Here is a 21,137-nt window from a genome sequence, read left to right as displayed (position 1 = left end):
TACAGTAATTCATGTTAATTGTTCATAAAGATGATATTTGAAACCGATGCAGTCCTTATGCCAAGCCATTCATGCAATTATTATTCTATAATTATGAGAACATTTTAACACGCTCTTCAGAAAAGAAATGGGGAACTGACTAGAGATGATAAAATTCACAATTTCACTGCTTGTGCCAATGCCTTAATAAAATAATGACGCAAGCACTACAGAGCATATAAACGATGGGCAGAGGTGCAACTGCTTAAGAGCAAATTGGCACTCCTATCAATCCACAAACTAGTTGGTGTTACTATTCTCTGCGCTTTGAGATGTATTAGAAATCTCAAAGCAGGCAGACCAAGCTCCCTTGTACATTGCACCCCCGAACTGCTGATTGTAAAGGATCCTAAATGATAAGCAAGGTAAGAACTTATCAGAGGGTGGCCACATCCAATCCAGGTATAGCCCTTCCAGTATGCAACAATGCACTTACTGGTTGCAACTAACAATAATAACAATATTTTCAGAAATAAAATGTATTAAAAAACAGGGAGATGATACATCTTATCCATAATTTATCCAGAAAACTAGAGGAAGGAAGCAAAACATTCAAACTCATGACACACAAATAAGCTAATGCCAAACCACAAAATGGATTTCTGTGAAATCCTCTAACCAAGCTCTGATTAGAATTAAACTGTGATAAAAGGGTACAAGAATCTAGCTTGATGGCAGATGAGTATGGCCATGTAGAGACAACCAATCTATAAAATCAGAAATTGTGGCTCACATGGGAAGGCAAGAGACAGACAAATGTGCAAGTTCTCTCATTAGAAGGGTCTATAATGAACACAGCTCTCTGTTTTCCAGGGCTTAGATGGTCATTTCATCAGTCTGAGGCCTTTCTGATCTAGACTGTCACTTCTTTAGTCATCAAGTTGCAATTTCATGGTGCTAGGAAACGCCATTATTCACGCAAAAGGAGCAAACAGATACAGGGATGAGTTGTTTAGCTAGGCAATATTAACTATTGCATGTTTACAGGGCTGAATTGTATGTATGTATTATTATTATTATTATTAGTATTAGTATCCTTTATATAGCACTGACATATAACACTTTACAGAGATTATAAATCAGTTTACACAGAAATTTTCACCTGATTCAGATTTGCATCAAAGGAGGTTATGTAGTCTGTAGGTAATCTGTAACCAAACCTTTTTCTTGTGTTATTACCCTTTGTATTTGCATTTGTTTTACTGACTGGTATGTAATATAGATCTTTCTTTTATTTCTTAAAAAATGCTTTCCATTTTTATTAAACTTAATATCAAAATATGTCTTGAATTTGGCATTTTATAAAGGTTCAGAGGGACACTACTTTATTTTTATAGCACTGACATATTTTGCAGCACTTTACAGAGATTATACATCATTCAGTTGGGGTTCAAATTGCACAAACAATTTTGAATCAAAAAAATGCTATTTTTTTTAGCTTCTACAACTTCAAAATAATTTTTCCTGAAAGCATTATTTTTATATGTATCTGTTGTATTCACTGCATTTAAAGTTTATCCTTTTTAAACCCAAAATCCGTAAATTAACCGTCTCATTTCTAACAGTCAGAACATTACCACTTTGTAGAACATCTGCCATCACTTATGGCATTGCATTACAAAACCCAGCGAAGTCACCTGCACACATCATGGTCTGGGAACATTAAAATGCAGTAAAAGCTTTGGCTTTTCCCAAACAAGGAACTAATAATTAGGGGAACATACTACAGAATAGACAAGAAAGTAGACTCAGCAGTAGAAAGTAGTCTCAGCAGCGTTTTTTAAACTTCATCCTTTTATTGTGTATGCACAACATGATTTGGCCCTCTTTAAACTGAGCAAACTCCACTTCAGGCCAACCATTAGTTCCTTAGCTGTAGCACTCCTAATCCTCCTATTCCAACAGATCAAGGACACTGTATTTATAATGTTCAAGAAGTCCATGGAAATAAAAGCATTTACAAAATGAGACTTAGGGATTCATCATATCCATATGGAGGTAAAACTATATTCCCCACAAAATATATGTGAATTGAACTTAATGCAAACCCTAACTTAAATAAAATAACTGGACGCAACTATACTACATTATCAATATGTCAGTGTCTGTGATGAGAAAATTATATCTATTTTCCAAGTTAATATAAAAAGTTCTTATTTCATGCTAGCATTATTTAAAAAAATTACGAAGATTAAATTAGTTACTGTATGTCATAATATCAAAGGCTATTGTGATATACAATTAGTAAAGGTATTGGTATGTATAGTTTAAATATGTGAATGTATGAATATGTGTATATATGTTTACTGGGGCTCATCTGGAGGGGTTGGGCTCAATGGACTGATTGATAATTGTAATGCACATCTGAAGTCAAATAAATATACATACTTATATTGTATCTGGGCCAAAAATCTTGAAAAATCTACTTAGAAATTGTATATCGGCCCTACTTCCTCCAAAACAGACCACACAAGGACATTTTAGGACCAAGGTCCTGAAATCGTGCCTGTCCGTGGAAAATGAGGACTACTGGAAATCATCATGGAACCATAAATGGAAGCTCAGTACTCAGTTGCTCAGAATACTCAGTTAAACTATCTACAGAATGCATCTTACAGTTCCATTACAGTTGGTTGAGTTGAGAACCAATAGTTTGTGTATTAAATGAACCCTAAAGTGCAAGAAGCATATACAACTTGCTCCATCTCCACTTTTAAATATCCATGGTGATTACCACTTTTACAACATGCTTTATGTTTCGTAGGCCTAGAAAGCAACTCTTAGCAATGTTCATTGAGATGAGTTAGTATGATTGAGCTTTGTTTATTGAGAATCATGACAAAAGCCCTGACCTACTTTCATTTGATTTAAATTCCCCCCACCTATTCCAAAAGCCTTTCTAATGGACTTTCATAGAAACATTGTGAAGCATTTTCCTGCATTATAAAACAAGATTATTTTTTTTATTTGTATTTTTATTAATGGGTAACACGTTACATAAGATTTCCAACAGATACATTGATCTGGTATTATCTACATGTGAATTACAGATAAAATAATGCTTTGTTCACAGACACATGGATGTTGTTTAATTTTATATAATATTAGGGGCAGATTTGCTAAAGGGAAAAGTGACTAACGCTGGCGAAAATTCGCCAGCGTTACATCATTCAGGCACTTCGCCGATTTACTAACGGACGCAGGCGTCACATCGCTAGTGAAGGAGATAGATGCTAGCGTTGCTTCACACTCTGTCAGGCGAATTTTCGCTTTGGCGAATGGACGTAACTCTGCAAATTCACTAAGATACGGATTTTACTGAACATTACCTCTTTTGCCAGACTTGCCTTCACCAGCTCAGACCCGACGAAGTGCATTGGAGTGCATAGGACTTCCTACATTTTCAATGGAAACATTTTCTAAGTCCCAAAAACGCTGGCGTATTTTCCTTTTTTCAGAGTTATAGCCTGCAAAGGTCCGTAATTTTTTTTGGGGGGAACCGCAACATTTTCTGAAGTATGGAACATAAACTATACAGTGGGCCTATGTGTAGGGCAATATAACAACTCTATTTTCTTTATAAAGGTTCCCTGGACTTGTGTAATGTAATGTATTTGCTGCAACATATACGTCTTTGTTTCCGCAGTATGCAAATTAGGCAGCACTAGCACATCTTCGCTTTGATTGCCAAAGTAAAGCTAGTGAAAATTCACCAGCGTTCGGACACAACTTCGCATTTTAGTGAATTAGTGTTGTCCTAGCAAATTTACGCCTGGCAAAGTGTTGCGATGGCTGCGAAGCCACCACTGGCGAATTTTCGCCGGTTAGGGAATTTGTCCCTTAAACTCTAATGTCTATGGTATGCCAAGCTGTGTGCATTGCATTTAATCTAAAAGTTAAAAGCAATGGGGAATATGTAAATGTTACTATAAATATTTTTACACTTAGTTTTTATTTTTGTACAAAGCATTACTATTTTAAGGCAATGGCACATGTGTTGCTTTTCAGTCCCCAAAGCTATTAAAAATCATGGGCGACAAATTGAGGGAAATCTTGTGCAGTTTCCCTTAAACTATTACATTTACTTTCAGCAGCCATTAATTGCCCACAAATATGCTTCTCTAGGTACAATAATCACAGTATCTTCTACCTAGGGATTGACAAAAAAATGTTATTCGTATTCAACCATTTTATTTTGTTTTTTTAATGGATAGGATATTGATTTAATGCCATTTCACTGGTGCTTGGCTGGTGTATAATGTTTATTTAAATCAATTAAAGCCCAACACGCCAAAACAAGAAATTGGACCAGTTCAAAAAAATGTAGAGAACCTGTAGGTGCTAATCAGAAATAAACAAGAAGTGGACAAATGACATGCAAGTTGTCAAACCAACATGAAGCAACTTCCATGGTCCATGATTGAGTCAATCCCCAAATTGTGTCCACATTTGTATGTATGTGGAAGGAATTATAGGAAGAAAACCCAATATTGCCCCTAAAATGTCCATGGAATACCAACCAGGGCAGAATACTGATCAGATTCCCAAATGCAGACTGGTTTTATTGGGGCTCATCGGTACAGTACAGGGATTTCAAAACATCATGTAGAGCCAGGGAAGTGAATCCTCTCATAAAGCATTTTGGCTGAGGACAGGCATTCTCATTTGTGTGCAAAGCAAGAAAAAATCTGGGAAGATATAACAGGATTGCTCTTAAAAATTTCCATTTACATGGAATACCCTTAAGATTGAGTCTTGACCACTGGGTTTTAAGGCAAGGCTAGGGAAATATACCTTTATTGTTGCTTATCTGTGCAATGCAGGGTTCTCCCATCAGAATATGCAGAAACAGGTATGCAAGGTAGAAGGAATTCAGGGAAGAAAGCCCAGAATTGCTCCTAAAATTTACAAGCCTTGCCCACTGGGTTTTTAAGGTGAAGCTAGGGAAATATACCTTGATTGTTGCTTATCTGTGCAATGCAGGGTTCTGCCATCAGAATATGCAGAGCCAGGCAGGTGGGTCCACTGAAAAAGCAGTATTTGTTGAGCAGAAGGAATTCAGGAAAGGGAGGCCGAGAATTGCTCCTAAAATTTCCATTTACAAGGAATAACTTTGAGACTAAACCTTGCCCACTGGGTTTAAAAGCACAGCCATAGCAGGGATTTATAAATGCAGACCAGTTTAAACCCAAATTGGTGGTCTGCATTTGGGAATCCATTCGGGATACTGCCCTAGTTATGCTTTAAAATCCAGTGGGTGAAGTTCTGTCTCAAGGGTGTTCTATGTAAATGGAAATTTAGGGAGTGATTCTGGGCTTTCTTTCTAGAATTCTTTCTGGTATGAATAAAGTGCACAGCATGACAAATTTTAGAGACATGTCCCCTATCATATGCATACAGTACAATGCAGGGTGTAGTAAATTGCTGTCCTTGTTAAAAAAAATATGTTAATGTCTAACACAAAGGAGTTCCAGGCATGAGTGGAAGCTCATGGCACACATATGGGGCTATTTATTAAAATCCGTTTTTTTCTGATTATTTACTTTAAAAAAGTCTGATCAAACTAGAATCCAGAATTTGACCTTATTTATTATTAAAAAAGCTCAATTTAATCTGATCGGGAAAAACTCTATAGAACTGAGCAACATCGTTTTTTTCGCTTGATTTTTCTCTGGCTTTTTCCCAAAAAGCCCCAATTTTTCTGATTTTTGCCTAAAAAGCCTGAAATACTGTAGTTGGATTTTCAGGCTAATTTCAGAGCAGACCACAGAAACTTCCAAATAGGAGAGGGACCTCTCCCATTAACTTATATACAACCATCGCGGGTCTGAGATGGCGGATTTTCAGATTCAGACTTTTTGCAGCATTGGGGTATAATAAATTGTATTTTATAGAAAAAAACTCAAAGTTTTTAGCATTCGGACTTTAATAAATAACCCCCATAATGTTGCCCCAAACTGTAGCATAATACTTATATAAGATTGAGAGGGGGCAATACTCACCTAAGTTCCATGAATTTTATATAAAATAAAGTGCTGATGGATCATTGTTTTTTTTATCCTTGCTTCATACCCATGTAGTAAGCAGACTTAATTACAAGAGATGATGAGCTCTGAACCTCCTTATTCTTTGTAATTCTTTATGTCTCAGGCTTATAAATAAGACCGAGTATACTATATATTACAGCGAATCTGCTGGGAACGTGATTGTCATGAATTAACTTCTTCTCCTCCCACTGATGCTCTTAAGAACCACAATGGTGGATCAAGCTCAAAATAAAAGTTTTTCACTTGTACTACTCATCACTGTTTAGAACAACACTTACACTGGAGATATTGTTTAAATAAAAACAACAGGCAGAATGCATTTCCAACATTGGCCTCATAGTCAGCACACGTCTTTACTTTTGGGTTACTTTACTAATACCTGCTTAGAATAATCCAATAATATAGCCATCTTTTTCACACTGCATAAATTGATTACTTAATGTTTAATGTGTTTTTCAGTTAATCTTGTTTTTTCCAAACCATGAGAAGATGATCCCTTTTTTTGTTCTCATGACTTTCTTGGAAATTGGCTGTCAGAAAACCTTAACTTGTTTTCATTCCATTGAGATCTATGTGTTATGTTGTGTTAGAGTCAATGCTCTAACAAGCTGACTGTACAAGACATTGCACCATGACTCATGAAATTATTACAGGGAACATTTATGAATGAAATAGCAAGTGTAGAGAACAAGACCGTGAATAATATGTGTGTATTGAAACACTTCTTACAGGAGTTCCTGTGTTTATACATGGCCTTTGCAACTTGTTTCTAGAGCCAGCAAAGTGGTTAGGCCTGCTTTGTTGAATTGCATCACTTTGCATAGCGGGTTCCTCCTACTAACCTGCAATTCTGAATAAATTACACTCTTTTGTGGATAAAAGACATGGCAATTTGTGTGCATTTTTATTCTTAGCATCTTTTGTTGGAAAACAAGCCTATACTGTGATTTAATCACTGTCAAGCACCTTACATCTATATTTATTGGACTGGCAAAGAATCATTCTACTGCAGGAACATATGAGCATTTTATTTTCATTTGGGATCCATTATCTGGAAACCCATTATCCAGAAAGCTCTGAATTACGAAAAGGTAGTCTCCCATAGACTATACCAAATAATCCACATTTTTAAAAATGATTTCCTTTTCTCTGTAATAATAAAATAGTACCTTGTACATGAGTCAAGCTGAGATAGAATTAATCCTTATTAAGGGGGTTGTTTATAAAATTCCGAATGGTAAAAACATGAAAAAAAAAATTTCTATAAAATTTAATTATTACTGAAATTACCTGAAATTTTTTGAGATTTATTATACCCGAGACTGCAAAAAGTCAGAATCCGAAAATACTCCATCTTCAACCTGTCGAGATCCTGTAGAAGTCAATGGCAGAGCTTATATTTGCAATTTGAAGATATTATTGTCTATGCTGGGTTTTGTATGATAAGCCAAATATTTTGTGCTCTTCTGCTGATTTCACAAAAAAAAAATTTTGGGCAGCAAATCTGAAAAAGTCAAGGTTTTTGTCTGATTTTTTCCATGTTTTTTTTTATGATAAATCAGGGTATATCATGTATTCTAGTTTGGCCGGATTTTTTTTATAAATTAATCGGAAAAAAAACCAAATTTTAGTAAATAACCCTTAATGTTTACATGATTTTCTAGTTGACTTAAGGTATAAAGATCCCAATTACAGAAAGATATGTTATCCAGAAAACTCCAGGTCCTGAGCATTCTGGATAACAGGTCCCATAACTGTATTTGAAGTGTTATTTCCACCAGGGATAATTGCACATTGAAAACTAATCTGACCCTGGAGGAATTTATGACCTTTTAGTACATTTGACTGTGGTGTAGTAAGCAGCATAATTTTGTTTGTATTAGTCTTTTCTTGCCATGCCCCACACCTTGCGTCATAACTCCTTCTCCTTTTTTAATTTAAGATCTTTTGGGTAGGGCCCTCTTTACCTCTTGTATCAATTGCTTTGTGTGTAATTCTATATGTTCAGTGTTTTTTACCCATTTATTGTACATCGCTGTGGAATGTGTTAGTGCTTTATAAATATTAAAAATATAATTACAATATTAATACTGAGGTTGACAGAAAAAAGCTGCCATAGGTTTTTTACATACTAGGCAGCATTATTCCTAAATGCCAGAATCAGTGCCTTGCTGCAAAATTTAGGGCCCACAGCTAAGTGCCAAAAAACAGAGCAGTATAGGGGCAAAATCTGCACTCTTTTGTAAGTACAGTAAGCCCAAACTGCATTTGTGTCACACTGGTGTGAGGATTCCGTTACAGCACAAAAAATAGTATGCAGGAGCTGAACACAAATGGGAACCCTGTACTTAAAGCCATTTCAATGGCACAATTAATAGACGTACTGGGTGGTACAATATGGAAGTAAAAAAACCTACAGTGGCATAGCCAAGTGATCCCTGTGGGGCATTTTCAGAATCTCTGCCCATTTTTTCATCTAGCACTGTTCCAGCAGTTAGTAAATGAGACCCCAAGGGCTCTTTTCATAATTAGTTTAACTCAGCAATTTAATGTGAAAGGGATATTTAATGTAGCAGTAACAAAGAAAGGGAGAAAAGCTTTAGTTCAGTTCAAAATGCATTGCCATTTTCCAGATCCCCTTTTAAATTGCAGGAATTTAGAACACACCGCTAACTGGTTTTGTAAAATTATTGGACACACATATAATATGTCCAGGGTGCATAATAAAGCATATACATGTGTGTCCATGTAAAAAAATGTTCCCACCTTTTATCACAATTTGTTATTTAGTGCTATCCAGTGCATAAGTTGAAAAAAAAAATTTCTTCATATTAACTGAGGCAGCAGCAAAAGAATGTGAACAAGGATGTTCCAGTGGATTCAGGCATGCAAGTGTCATTGAACCGCTCAGAATTATTCTGAAGATTAGACATCTCTTAGACATTATCCTTAGACATTGTACTGTACATAAATAACTACCTGCTTCTTTAAGCATTGTAGGCCTTGAGTAAAACTCTGACATCTTGATGATTTTTAAGTTAAAACAAGAGTATCAATTTTTATTCTTTTTTCGCTGTTGCACCATAAACATTTACTACCATGTAATATACTACTTGGGTTGACGCTGTTTTTGGCCTCAGGATCCCGGCGGAGGAAGACCCAATAACATGCAAGTGACATTTCAGGGGTGGGTCTATGACATCAGAGGGCAGGTGTAATAACTCACCCTGGTGGTCTAGTGATGTTGAGACGGGGACACCTGTCGCACCCTCTGCGAGGAGGGCTGCCGTTTCAGTAATGTGCATTCTTCCGGGCTCGCAATTCGCCTATTTCCGCCTCTATCCGGAAATTACTGAACACAAATTAGAATATTTAAAGGGCTATCTGTGTCAAAGTCATTACCCAACGTAAAGGTCTATTTACTTACTGTGTGTGTGTTTTCCAAGTGATTCCTGCACCGTTTTGACTCTGCCTGTCCCTGATTTTGTCCAGCCTGCTGCCTGTCCTGATTTTGCCTGTCTTTTGAATATTCTTCCGGATTCCGATTTTGTAGTGCGTTTGGTGTGACCTCGACTCAATGCCAATTGATTTTGTACTGCACTGCATGATTGGTAACAACCAGGCCTGTACCTTCACCACGCTTCTAGTTCTCCACTCCAGTACATGCTCAGTTCCCTTGTCTGCCTAGAGCTCTCTCCCTGGTCCTCTCATATTAAGACCTGGCAGCACCGAGTAGCGGAGGCCTCCTTTCCGAAGCCAAAGGTGGTTGTTAAAGACGGACGGGTGAGCCGTGACCGGGTCCTTGGGGATTGCTCTAGGTTAGGGACTTCATTCGTAACAGCAGGGTTATGAAATGGCCACCTGGCCGAGTGAAACAGCCAGGTGTCAACCATATATACTACATTCTCCACTATGTGCATGAAGGTTTCTCAGATCTGCATCTATCACACACCAAAGGACCTATACACCTACCAAGGGCAGATTAGTGGGTTTAGAACAAATTCCTTTATTTACTAATATCTGAAATTAAGGAGGATATTTTCCTACTGAATGAAACTTTCTCATAGGATGCCATTATAAGAACTTTCACCTTAAGTTTAAAAAAAAATTAATTCATATAGTTATAGACTGTGATAGATTCAAACATTCTAGTTGACAGGGGCATAACTACAGCAGTGGGGCCTCATATCATGTAGTTATGCCACTGCTAGTTGATGTTTGCGATTTTTTTTCCTAAAAAGTTTAAAACTGTCAACCTGGTCGGACTGAGCCTGCAGGACACTGGGCAAAAAAACCTGGTGGGTCCCAGCTCTCGTGGGCCCCGCCGGCCCAGACCTGCTTCCTGCATTAAGCCACAGAGTTACCTTCTCTGGGAGAGTAGCAGAAAAAAACAGTGTGCGGGAGAGGGGAAAGTAGGGGGAACTATAGTTGTGGCAGGGGGCCCAGAGGGGGGCCCCTAATCCGACCCTGGCTGTCAAGATATTACATTGAAATGAACAGAACAGTGCAATTTTTATTGAATCATCAACTTTTTTACTGAGCCTATCTCTTTTCTTATATATGCAAGTGATCGAGAAAACAAAATGAGATCGTAGGCTACTGTGTTTAAGGAGTCAGGACAAGTGTTATCTCATATAAAATGCAGTTATGTGTGAGACCTTGAAGTATAGGTCTGCTCATTCAAATGCACCACAGCACAGACGTCTTGTCTGTATCTACCATAATAATACAGTTCTTTCTCCACTGAAGTTTGTTTGAAAAAAACATGTTTTGCTTTTTGTATCAAGGCTTTCAGAGTTGGGGTTGGCAGTTCTGGTACTTTTTTGCTAGAATCATAGGGGCAAATTCACTAAGATGCGAAGTTGCGCCAGGCACAACTTCGCCGCACTTCGCCAGGCGTAGTTTCGCCAGCGCTCCACAAATTCACTAAAATCCGAAGTTGCGCTCAGGGGTAGCGTAAGGTTGCGAAGTTGCGCTAGTGTTGATTCGCTATGTAAAGCGAAGTTACGCTAGCGAAGGCTAATTTGCATACGGCGCGAAATTCAAATTTCAATGGAGGAATCCGTATCAGCACTACAAATGCCTAGAAAACCTTCAAATCAGCAAATAAAATTTTTATTTTGCCCTACACATGTGCCCACTGTCTAGGTAAGTTGCCATGAGTCAGGAAATGTAGGGGGGAAGGAGGGGAGCCCCAAAAAATTTTTCGATCTTTTTCAGCCTATCACCCATAATGTAGAAAACACGCCAGCATTTTTTGGGACTTAGAAAAAATTTTGACTTTTTTTCAAACAATCCCTATCTACTCTATTGCGCTTCGCCAGGTCTGAGGTGGCGAAGGAAGTCTAGCGTAAAAGGTAGCGTTCAGTACACTGCGCAAGTTAGTGAATTTGCGTAGTTACATCACTATGCGCCTGGCGTAAGGGTGCGAAGTAACACTAGCGAAACTACGCCAGCGTTCGTTAGTGAATTTGCACAGTAACGAAAATGCCAAACGCTAGCGAATTAACGCTAGCGTTCGGCGCTTCGGCTCTTAGTGAATTTGCCCCATAGACTAACAAATAGAGGCTCATTTACTTAAGGTCGAATTTTAGTGGTATTAGATATTTTTGAAACCACTATTAAAATCTGTTTTTATAAAACCATGAATGCTATGAAGGTTATTCAAAGGTCTAAATATAAACAACACAAATGAAAAAAAAACACTGAAAGATCAGGAAAAAAATACAAATATCTCTGAAACCTCTAAAAATTTTGTTTTTTTTGACAATTACTAGCAAAAAAAAAAATATCTGAAAAAAGGTCCAATAGGATCAGTGCAGTTCCCATTGCATTGTATGGGACCTTCACAGTTTTTTTGGTTGCCAAAGTTTTGTATTACAGTTTTTTGTTGTTTTTACACTTTATAAATCTCGTATTATTTGAGCTTTAGAGAGATGAAAAAAACCATGAATTTTTAGAGACTAAATACCATTCTTGAAAAACAGGAAATCAGAATTTTAGTAAATCGGACAGTTTATAACAATAATGTACTAAAAGGCTATGCTTTTATATATGAGTAAAACATATGTAATTTCCCTTCTTCTGCAACATACCTTTTCATCTGCATGGCGTCAATTCTCAAGCTTATTTTAATGTATAGAATCTCATATGCCAACACCCTACTGGTGGCTGAACTCTAGAGCTCAATGATCCCTGTACATTGTACTGTATATGTTAGCAGTTCCATAATAGAATATCAGCACTTTTGTGTGCAATTTTCTGACATGGACAAAATGTAACTGCACACTAGGAAAGTGATACAGATGAAAGCATTTACTGTTATACAACAAGGGCTGTCATTATCAGTTGTAGGGCATTGGGTCAAACACCCTGTATATGGGCCAAGTGTTTATGACAATATTATTAGAATATTGTACATAAACTGTATGATCTTTATAAACACAAGTATAAAGTGGACAAAAAATTGAGCAAACACTGAAACTATTCACAATGGTATTTGTATCTCTGCATGTTTCTAGCAGCTCACAGCAAGCACCACTGCATCTATTCATCAAACCACAATGAAAATGTGAAAATACATTATATATCCAGTAATATGATATAATGAGATCATTTCTATTAACCAGAGACTTTTCTAAAAAGGCTGCTTTCCTGTAATTGAGCTATTATAATATCTGTAGGGTGATATAATCAGTACAAGTATAAACTTTGCTCCACTTCTGGTTACCTATAGCAACCAGTCAGCAGGGACAATTTAATGGTCTGTTCTAGAAAAGCAAATACATTTTTGGATTTTTTTGGGTTACCAACCCTGAAGCAAGCATTGTACCTGTTATGTGATTACATCTTTATTCTAGTGGTTTATTATACAGTAACTAGATACATAATGTGAATAGACACAAGAAAGTGAGCAGCGTTTTATGCATGGCAAGACAATATAAAATAGCTAAGGATCTCAATCTATATAAGTCCTGCCAGCAAACCATTCGGAGAACCCCCTTTTCAAGGGCACTTGAAAAGGGGGATCCTCCTCCAAAATGTTTGTTATATAATTATTTTATACTGCCGATATGTTATACTGCCAATATACTTTAATTAAAAAATGTGTACCGTTTTTATAAGAAACCTGACTGTATGCAGTGAAATTCCCCCTTCATTTACTGCTGTGGAAAGGAATTGTCAGACGGTCCCTAACTGCTAAGCAGGGAAACAATCATACTTATCAACAGCAGGGGAGCCCCCGCCTTACTTCCCAGCCATGCAGAACCCAAGCAGCTTTGTTTGTTTCCCTATAGAGCAGTCAGCGACTGTGTAGAGATTTGTATTGGATTTTATTTTTGCCTTTACATCCCCTTTACTGTTTCCAACTCCAGCTGCAGGGACAAAGATCATGGAGCCAGATTTAAACAAATAAACTGGGATTCTATTTGGAGGATACTTTGCTGCAGCCACTGGTTATGGAGAGTTGGAGAAAGTTTGTATTAACGGACATGTAAACCCTATAAGCCCTTACCATGTCTTTAGGTTGGGCACATATTCCCCACACAAAATGCATCATTGTCTCTGTATTGGGTCAGGTAGTATCTGTATCCCCTCCGTTAGCCTGCACCAGAGTGTTTTCCTGAATGCAAGATGTGCTTTAACCAGGCGGCCATTTTCTATCAGCTACATCATCATTTATATTTGCATATCCAGCCACTCCTGATGACCTTGCTCAGAAGTTTTTTTTGGTAATGTAACTTTATTATAAATATGTGTAATCCTACTCACTCCTACATGTAATCCCACTCACTCATATGCATAATTCCACTCATACTCATAAGTATGCTCACTCATATGCATAATCCCACTCATACTCACAATTCCACTCACTTATATGCATAATCCAACTCATACTCATAATCAGCCTATTGGGCTAATGATTTTCTAGTAGACTGCGCCGGCGTCCAAAAACTGATTTTTCGCAGTGGTTTTGCAAATTTATTCGCTGTCGGCGAAATGTGGGAATTCACCGTGAATTTGCGCCTGGCGAATAAATTCGCCCATTACTAGTGACAGACATACAAATGGGAGAGGGGCAAAGAAAAGGAGAAAACAATTGCAAAATCTACCTAGTGCCTTTACTGTTTTTGTGTATGTCTGTTTATATCTGCTCTAGTGAAGTGAGGGCCGACCTGATACCCACGGGACCCGCGGGTTCTGGTTGACCTCGCACTGCCCCTCGCGGGTGGCCACCTTCAAATGCTGACTTCCGGGTTCCAGTTTTATAGTCTCGCTTCTGCTCCCCCCGCCCCTTTTGTGACGTCATTGTGACATCATCAGTGGGGGTCTAGAAAAAGCGCGGGTGCGGGCGGGCGTGGGTTGGAACAGGGTGGGTTAGGGTCGGGTGCAGGTCAGGAAAACCCTGACCCACACATCACTAATCTGTTATTTTTTTAGCTGAAGCTTATTATTGATAGATATTTATAATGCATTATACAATAAAAGAAGCGGTGCATTGTGGGCTATCATGATTATACATATTCAGAGAACAGTGCAGTGTTCATCTGATTTGATTCAGGACCCACATATCTGATTGTAAAGCATTGTGAGTTAAAGATGGTAATTATTTTCAGGGAGTTTGAGTTTATCTTTTGCTCGAATTCCTTCTGTACTACTCTTATTTCTCATACGCCCATTTCTCTTCTGTGATCCCTCTGTACAGATAATCCATAATAATAAAGTCATGCACAGAAAGATAAGGTGTAATTTTAGCTGCTACTGTATGTGCCTGAAGGATTTCTACGTTCATTTAAAATATAATCAAACCATTTTCTAACAGGCAGAGCTAGACAGGATTTTATTGATGTTTTAAATTCTTCTGTCCATTGCAAGTCAAAGAGGGTACATTTCATATTTCCATAAACACCGTTAAAATTAGAAGCCCTTAGCAGTTAATGCTTTAATAATGTTTCTCAATTTTAACGACCGCAAAGGATCAAGCCCAATGTGCAACCTCTGCCAGAAATTTTGCCAAAGCCATTAAAATGTAAATCCTTACAAACTGTTTAAGTCACTGGCTGTGAAAGGTACAATCTGTTAAACAGTATAATTCCTCTTACTCATCATTTCAGCTCTTTACTGACTGATAAGAAGTGATGGATATCTCTGTTCTACAGACGCAATCGTGTTTTCTTTAGAAACACAAATCTTTTGCTGACACTACTCATAAGGATCTTCTAATAAAATCTTTAGCATTCCCTTAACAAATAAAATACAAGAATCAAGCATATGCTCTGTTTCTAGAACAGATGGGTATTAAAGCAAAATTCAAGTATATTATTGCATAGGTAGACGCAGGTGGTAAAAAAAGGAAATTGATGTAAAAGATGATGTGTAATATGGAAAAAAATATATAATTTATTTATGTTTCTGCTGGGGACTGCTTATAAAATGTAATTCGTGGTCCAAAATAGGACAGGTTAACTTGATATGGATGTGACCTGAGAGAATGTGAGCATGTTTGGGACCACAAAAGTGCAAACCTTACTATAAAAAAACCTTATTGCTTACAACTCCCTATGCAAATGGCAGACAGAATCAGGCAACTGCATTATGCACCTATACTCACTTAAAATTAAGGTGTAGATAAAGATTTCAAATATACTGTAGGTATGGGAACTGTTATCTGGAAACAGTTTATCCAGAAAGCTCCTAATTATGGGAAGGCCATCTCCCATATAATCCATTTTAATCAAATAGTTCAATTTCTTTAAAAATGTTTCCTTTTTTCCTCTAATAATAAAACAGTACCTTTTACTTGATCCTAACACAGATATAATTAATCCATACTGGAGACAAAACCATTTGTGTTTAAATAATTTTTTACTAGACTTAAGGTATGGAGACCTAAATTACAGAAAAATACATTATCGGAAAAAACCCATTCTGGATAACATGTCTCATACATGTACAGGTATTTGCACATAATGTATAATCTAATTGTCTTTTAACCTTTTATTATTAGTCATGGATGTAATGACAGAAAAAAAATTTTTTGGAGGGGAATCCCTCCCTACTAGATTTATCAATGGCCAATTATAAAAGACTAAGGGGTAATACAATAACATTTGCAAGTGTTATTTAGAATGGTGTTTATGTGAATGTTTAGCACTGCTCATTAGGGATGAGCAATTTTTTTCACGTTGTTTCGCTGCAGAAATGACGGCCATAGACTTGTATGGCGTTGTGCGACAAAAAAAAATTCGCCACGCGTCAAAATTTATATATATATATATATATATATATATATATATATATATATATATATATGTATAAAATTATACAATGGGTGCCCCAGCACTCTTAGAAGTATACTTGCTGTGTTGGTCGGTGCTCGCTCCAATAGGAGACGCCGTCACATCCCCACATCAAATAGAGTATGTAAAGAAGAAGCAGCACTCGTCAATTGCAAAAAAGTGTATTAAAAGATCAGAGCATCACTCAAGGCAACGTTTCGGACAGCATATGTGCCCTTTGTCAAGCCCAAAAAGAGTTCTCTCAGCTTATCACAGGTATCACATTATATAGGCAACAAACAGGAAATGACCTCAAAATTTGCATATACACAGGTACAGAGCATTATCATATACATGTATCTATAGAAACAAAAACAGGTCATAATCACGATTTAAACCCCGAGGATATAAAGATTTGAGCATATTAATCCACCATACCTCTCTTCTTTTAAGTTTCAATTCTCGATCCCCCCCTCTTTTCATGGGCGGTACTACTTCCAAAACCATAAATTTAAGCTGATCTGCCGTGTGTCCCAAATCAACAAAATGCTTTGAGACAGGTAATGTGGTATTGCCCAAATTAATGCTAGACCGATGTTGCGATATACGTGATTTGACCATCTGGGTGGTCTCACCCACATAGATGAGACCACACGGACATGTCAACACGTAAATCGCAAATTTTGAAATACACGTGAAGTGTCCTCTTAGCTGTATCTGTTGGCCAGTCTGGGGGTGAATAAACTCTCTGCCTTTCAATACAAAGGGACATTGTACGCAGCTAAGGCAAGGATACATACCCTTAGATCTACCTCCCCAAAATGTATGAGTCTCCTTGGGTTTAGTTCTCACTAAAGTGGAAGTGACATGTGCCCTTTGTTCTAGTATACAAAGATTTAGAAGGTTCTATATGTACTTCTTTATTCACAAAGCCTACTGATAGGAATCAAATTCTTCATTTTACCAGTCAGCACCCCCCACATACGAAGAAATCAATCCCCATTAGCCAACTCTCAAGGGTACAGAGGTTAGTGAGTGAAGGGAAGGAAAAAGAGAAGCAGGAACAAATTATGTGCCACAAGTTTAGAGAGAGGGGATACCCAGAAAAGGTGATTCAACAAGCCCAGCAAAGGGTCAGACATCCTAAGGGGAAAACTAAACAGACGCAACGTGTGCCATTTGTCACCCAGTTTCATAACAATAGCGAAGCTATTGGTAAATTACTACGCAAGCATTGGTATATTTTACGAAATGCCTATCCTACCATACCAGAATTTAGAGCACCTCCGCTTATCTCCTATAGGAGAGGCAAAACTATTGGGGCACATGTCACTTCCACTTTAGTGAGAACTAAACCCAAGGAGACTCATACATTTTGGGGAGGTAGATCTAAGGGTATGTATCCTTGCCTTAGCTGCGTACAATGTCCCTTTGTATTGAAAGGCAGAGAGTTTATTCACCCCCAGACTGGCCAACAGATACAGCTAAGAGGACACTTCACGTGTATTTCAAAATTTGCGATTTACGTGTTGACATGTCCGTGTGGTCTCATCTATGTGGGTGAGACCACCCAGATGGTCAAATCACGTATATCGCAACATCGGTCTAGCATTAATTTGGGGCAATACCACATTACCTGTCTCAAAGCATTTTGTTGATTTGGGACACACGGCAGATCAGCTTAAATTTATGGTTTTGGAAGTAGTACCGCCCATGAAAAGAGGGGGGGATCGAGAATTGAAACTTAAAAGAAGAGAGGTATGGTGGATTAATATGCTCAAATCTTTATATCCTCGGGGTTTAAATCGTGATTATGACCTGTTTTTGTTTCTATAGATACATGTATATGATAATGCTCTGTACCTGTGTATATGCAAATTTTGAGGTCATTTCCTGTTTGTTGCCTATATAATGTGATACCTGTGATAAGCTGAGAGAACTCTTTTTGGGCTTGACAAAGGGCACATATGCTGTCCGAAACGTTGCCTTGAGTGATGCTCTGATCTTTTAATACACTTTTTTGCAATTGACGAGTGCTGCTTCTTCTTTACATACTCTATATATATATATATATATATATATATAGTGAATAAAGTACCCCCTCTTGTAAAATATAAGGATATTATAAGTTACCGAGGAGTTTCATGACCATATAAAAACATGAGGCCGAAGGCCGAGTGTTTTTATACAGGTCATGGAACTCCAAGGTAACTTCTAATATCCTCATATTTTGCACCTGGGGGTACTTTATTTATTATATTACACAAGTTTCAGTGAGTCATGTGACGGAAATGACATCAGAACTCACCGTTTATAAGGATATAATTTACAGGATATTCATGGCTTTTGTGTATTATATATATATATATATATAATACAATATAATTTTAATGACATTAGTTTCTTCTCTATTAATGTGGTTTGTACTGTATTTCTGTTCTCCTTGTCCTGCCCAGTATCAAGTACAAGATAAACTAAGTATGAGCTAGGAAAATAAATGGGTTTCACTGGTTGAGAAAAGCTAAAAACTATTTGTGACTTGTGAGTGATTAGTTCAGATTAAGGAGCAATGAATCAAATTGCAGACACAAAATATGGCAAAACAACTCAAGAAAAATGCCTCTTTTTCCAAGGTGACACCTTCCTTAACTACAGCAATCTGACCTTATTTTGTCTGTATTTCCATTGCAACCTAGATTTTGTTTTCACATTTCCATATAATTAAAATTTTAATCCATGTGGCTGCTATAAATAACTGGAATAAATCAAAATGCCAATTTATTAGTCTTCCATACTTTAAAGCTATTTATAACATTTGCCATTTACATTTTCTGAAGTATTACTTAAAGATTGTAAAAGGCATATTTTCTTTCAAAATGATGAATTCTGTTTTCCGTTCAAGTGGCAATTGGCCCAGTAGGTGAATTTAAAATTATACAAATCACACAGAAATCTAAGTGAAGTGGCCCTACCCCTGCCATTGCTAATCACAGATCTCTGAATAGCTGCAAGCCCTGATGAAGTAGCTCTCTTCTGGGATTTTTAAGTTCAAACACTTTTATAAAAGATTTTTTCAAACAACACTCTTGGCAATGTAACATATATATCAACTTCATAAATATACTATATATTTATATATATATATGTATGTAGAAAGCTGACGCACACTGGGAAATCCCAGTGTGCGTCAGCTTTCTACATACATATACAAAAAATTTTCTGACTAGCACCTGGGTCTCTGCTCCAGTAGGTGTGTGCCGCAGCCCTTTTACATTTATTTATATATATATATATATATATATATATATATATATATATATATATATATATATATATATATATATATATATATATATATAGTTCACAGGAAGAAAGCACTCATGGCTAAATTTTCATAAAAAATAATAGGATCTTTATTCCATCAACCACATACATTTGTGGTTGATTGAATATAGATCCTATTATTTTTTATGAAAATTTAGCCGTGAGTGCTTTCTTCCTGTGAAATATGAATTAATTGGGGAGCACCAGGCACTTACTATATTGATTGGCGTGTGCAGATAGATGGAGATGTGTGTATATATATATATATATATATATATATATATATATATATATATATATATATATATATATATATATATATATATATATATATATGTTCCCCTAAAAAGGCTTTAGGTATAATTACATTCTAAAAATTAAAGAGATTGCTCCACTTTACATATAGACATCATTTGTGGACAGCTCTTCCTTCAAAGAGGTCATAATTTCGAGGTATGGAACCATGGCTTGAGCTGTGAAGGACCTGGAGAAAAAGGTTAATAGGAAGTGAGCTACAGTTAATACTGTGAATCCCCTGAACTAAAGTATTTTTGCTTTGGCAAATTATATTTTTATGGTAAAAATGCAGACATACCAAGCTACCAAGGAAAGTGGAGAGCCTGTAAAATTCAATATAGCAGCAAAATAACTTATATGTAAATTGACATTTAGGAGCACTTAAATTTGAAAATTGTGGTTTAAACTAAAGGTCCACCTGGAGTAAACATTTGTTTAGATTTTGGCAAGATGACATAACAGAAAAAATAGCCCTGATACTTGGAAGAATGTTTTTATTTGTATGCTTTTGTGCTAGCCACATATATGTCCCTCATATTTTTTACATTAAGGGGCAGATATATTGTATTTTCCACAAAAATTCGAGTTTTGAAGGTTATTTTTGAGTCAAAATTATTTTTAAGTTTAAAAAAAACAAAATTTTTCGAGATTTATTATACCCGACCCTGGAAATAGCTGAAATCCAAAAATACATCACTAGTGATGGGCGAATTTGCGCTGTTTCGCTTTGCAATAAAATTTGTGAATTTCGCGTGAAATTCGCAAAACAGCGTTTTTTTTTCGGGCGAATTTTCACGGGTGTTTTGCGAATTTATTCGCTGGCGGCAAATCGCGCAAATTCGCGCCTAGCGAATAAATTCGCCCATCACTATCTAAAACCTGTTGAGGTCATGTAGAAGTCAACGGCAGAGGTCCCTTGAACCATTTGAAGATGTTAACAGCCTTCATGATGTTTGAGTCTTTTTCAGAGGTTTTCACTCGAAAACTCGATCAAATTCAAGTTTTCCGGTTGTTAACCCCAAACCTGCTGGTTCAAGGTTTTTTTCTTAAATTAGAAACCATTCATGTTGTGAGTTCATTCAAGGTCTATAAAAGCTCACATAACTCTAAAATTTGACCTTGGTTAAATAAACCCCTTATTAATGATATA

Source organism: Xenopus laevis, chromosome 5L (assembly GCF_017654675.1).
Source record: "Xenopus laevis strain J_2021 chromosome 5L, Xenopus_laevis_v10.1, whole genome shotgun sequence".
NCBI classification, from domain to species: Eukaryota; Metazoa; Chordata; class Amphibia; order Anura; family Pipidae; genus Xenopus; species Xenopus laevis.
This window is presented reverse-complemented; position numbering follows the sequence as displayed.